Source organism: Mirounga angustirostris, unplaced genomic scaffold (assembly GCF_029215605.1).
Source record: "Mirounga angustirostris isolate CCGP_5_RB_7025 unplaced genomic scaffold, mMirAng1.0.hap1 SCAF_6, whole genome shotgun sequence".
Classification (NCBI taxonomy): Eukaryota; Metazoa; Chordata; class Mammalia; order Carnivora; family Phocidae; genus Mirounga; species Mirounga angustirostris.
This window is the reverse complement of record NW_026991714.1, coordinates 101592123-101595329: the sequence shown is the minus strand read 5'-3', so window position 1 is coordinate 101595329 and position 3207 is coordinate 101592123.

The window sequence follows — 3207 nt, the reverse complement described above, 5'->3', positions numbered from 1 at the left end:
CAAAGCTGGAGGCCTGAGGTGTGCGCACTGTCACCCCGTCCCCCAGCCTCTCATGGGGGGCTGTTTCCCTGGGAACAAGGCCTAGGCCTCCTGTAGCTTGTATCGCCCCACAGCTGTTTGGGTAGGAAATAAAGGTCCAGGACCCAGACACAACAAAGGGTGTGAGAAAGGCACCCTACTCTCTAGGACCCCCCATGACCAAGCAGCCCCCCTAGTACCCAAGAGTTGGGGCTTGGCTTGGGAGGAGAGTGGGGTCCTGACTGCCACACCGTGTCCATCCTAACCCCTGCTTCCCCCGCCGTGGTTTGGTGCAGGGAGGGCAGGGATGCCCATCCAACTCTGGCTGGGCTTGCCCTTGGGGACAGACAGTACAATTCCCCCAGGGGAATTGGTGCTGGGAAGGGCAAGAGGTCAGGCTGAGGGCCAGGGCCTTCAGGGACTCTGGTCAGTAACCCCACTCCCTTAACTGGATTCTTGCCATTTTTCTGATGGACACAGGGAGCCCAGGAGACAGTTGCCTGAGCAGCACAGGAGGATGCCGGTGGTCTCTTCTTACAGATGGGAAAATGGAGGCCAGATGGAGGGAGTGAGGCCTTTTTCGGGTTCCTGCTTCATGCCCATGGCCCTCACACTCTGACCCGGCTGCTCGCTGGAGCCTCCTCCAACCACCCTCCCCTGACATGCTGCCCCAGTTCCTTCTGCCAGCAACCTCCCCATTGCTCCTGCACCCCACCTCCTCTGGGAGGCCTGCCATGTACCCACAGCCTTGGCCTAGCCCTGCCCCCTCACGCTGTAAGTCCCGAGGTGTTTGTGCAGTTCTTGGATGAAGGCTTTGCACCCTGGAGAGGCAAGGGCCTGTCTGGGGCCTGTCCGTCGTCTTCAGTGCTACAGCCCTGGGCACAGTGGGGCCTCCATGAACACAGCTGAAGGAAGAAAGGGGCCTCTCAGCGTCCACACGCCTTTCTGATGGCCACTTGGGGCTCTCCTTCCGCTGCTTTCTCCACCCAGCCAGCGCTGCTCACGGTCACCCCTGTAGGGAGCTTTGCAGCCATAAAGCCGCGTACAGAACTAGGGACACTTCTCCAAGACCCGAGAGGGCTCAAGTGAGGTGCGCCACCTGCATGCTGCTGGCCGGTGCTGGAAGATGACCAGGCTTGGGCGATAAGCACTGAGTAGGGCCTTTTTTTTTTTTTTTTAAAGATTTATTTATCCATTTTAGAGAGTGAGAGAGAGGGCACAAGCAGGAGGGGCAGAGAGAGGGGGAGAGAGAATCTCAAGCGGACTCCGAGCCTAGTGTGGAGCCCAATGTGGGGCTCAATCCCAGGACCCTGAGATCATAACCTGAGCCCAAACCAAGAGTCAGACGCTTAACCAACTGGGCCACCCAGGCACTCCCTGAGGAGGGCCTTTTATTCACTTCCTGGGGGAAGCAGAGTCCTGCTGAAAATGCCCCATGTCTGCTCTCCCTCAGGGAGGGGCTGGTGGGCAAATCACAAACAGGGCTCATCCCTGCAGGGACCCCTGGGCCTGTCTGAAGCAGCCCCCAGCCCCTGGGCCGTAGAGGATGCTCTCTCCAGTGGCACCAGCCATTCCGGGGCTCAGGCCCACTTCCGGCCCTCGGCTGCCCCAGTTCTGCCCTGGCCACGGCCTCAGGGTCACCACTCTGCTACCTGCTGACCGCCAGCCCATGGCTACGTGGGCAGAAACTGTTTCGGTGGCGTTCAGGCTGTGAGCCCCAGGCTGCAAGCGGCACATAGGCAAGTGGCTTCTGTCCAGATGGCTACGGGCCTCAATCTCCCTCCCGGCCCTTCTCAGCACTGAAGCCACTGGACACAAAATCTAGAGATCAGATTTCAAGCCTCAGCTGTAAAGGATATCTGTATCATGTTTCACTTGTATCACTTAAAAATATTTGTTATAATTTTGAAATTATACATAAAGAAGCGCTTTTCACTTGTATCGTTTAAATATATGCGGTCTGATTATTATCATCCTCCCACGGACCTTGCCAGTTTCGTCCTTAATGTCAGCCTCTGTTATCTGTGGGGTCAGGGCTGCTGGGCTCCCTGGGGTGGGCCTTGTACAAACAGGCCAACCCAGGGGCTGGGGTCCCCCCTGGACCCAGCTTCACCCCAGGACCCCAGAACTTGAGCCCAGCTCACGGGCAGCCTAGGGTGCTCGTGGCAGGACTGGACTCGGGCCACGGGATGGAGTGGCATGACCCATGTCTGTTTATATCATTAGCACCGAAGCCGGCTGCCCGAGGCTGTCACCCCATTCAGGGAACTGTTGCCTGGGCTCGTGTTTCCAGCCCAGTTGGTTGGAGGGACACATGGGGTGGGGGGCAGAGGGGCCTCTGGCTGCCCCCCCCCCCCCGCCTGTTGTCAGGAGAGCCAGAGAAGACTGCACGTCCCTCCAGGGTGCTGCTGATGTCAAGGTGGGCAACCCCCCCAACAGAGGGCTCCTGGGCGACCCGCGTCAGCTGCCTGGCGGCTGGCACTGTCCCATATCTGTTTGTGCACTCTCAGCTTGTGAGACCCGGCCTCTCCCTCCTGCTGCCCTCCCTGCCCCTCTCTGAAGCAGGGAAGTCAGTGGGCCGGGGTGGGGGGTGGGGGGGTTCGCTGGGAAAAATGGCTGATCCACGGTTTGAGGAAGTGTTCCCTCTTTCCTGGCTCCCTGATAGGTTCCTACCTCCTTTTTCTGTCGTTGGTACCTGCAGATGCCGGCATCCCAGGCATTAGCTAGGGAAGGCCTGGGGAGAGGACCAGGGCTCCTGGCCCGGCACCCGGCTCTGCACCTCCAAGCGATGGAATCTTGAGCCCCTCTCATAAGATCCCTAAGGCCTTTCCCTCATCTGTCAAATGGGAATTTCAGACTTGTCCTGCAGGCTGGAGGAGGTATGTGGACATCCTTCAGGGGCCCAGAACGGCCGCCAAAAGCTTATCTGTGGCATATAATGTTCTGTTCCTGTAACTTCCCTAAGAAGGGACAAGGGGCCTCTGGCCCCACTGAACTTGGTAACAAGGGCTGAGACAAACCTCAGTGTCAGCAGGAACCAGGAGTTAGAGAACATGAGGATTTCTACACTTGATAGAAGGTGCCAGAAAGGACTGGGCTTGTGATTTAATTACTGGGCAGCCCGGGGAGACATCCTTGCCTTGAGCCACAAATAAAAGAGTGTTAGAGATGGCAGGCACCCTGAAGAGG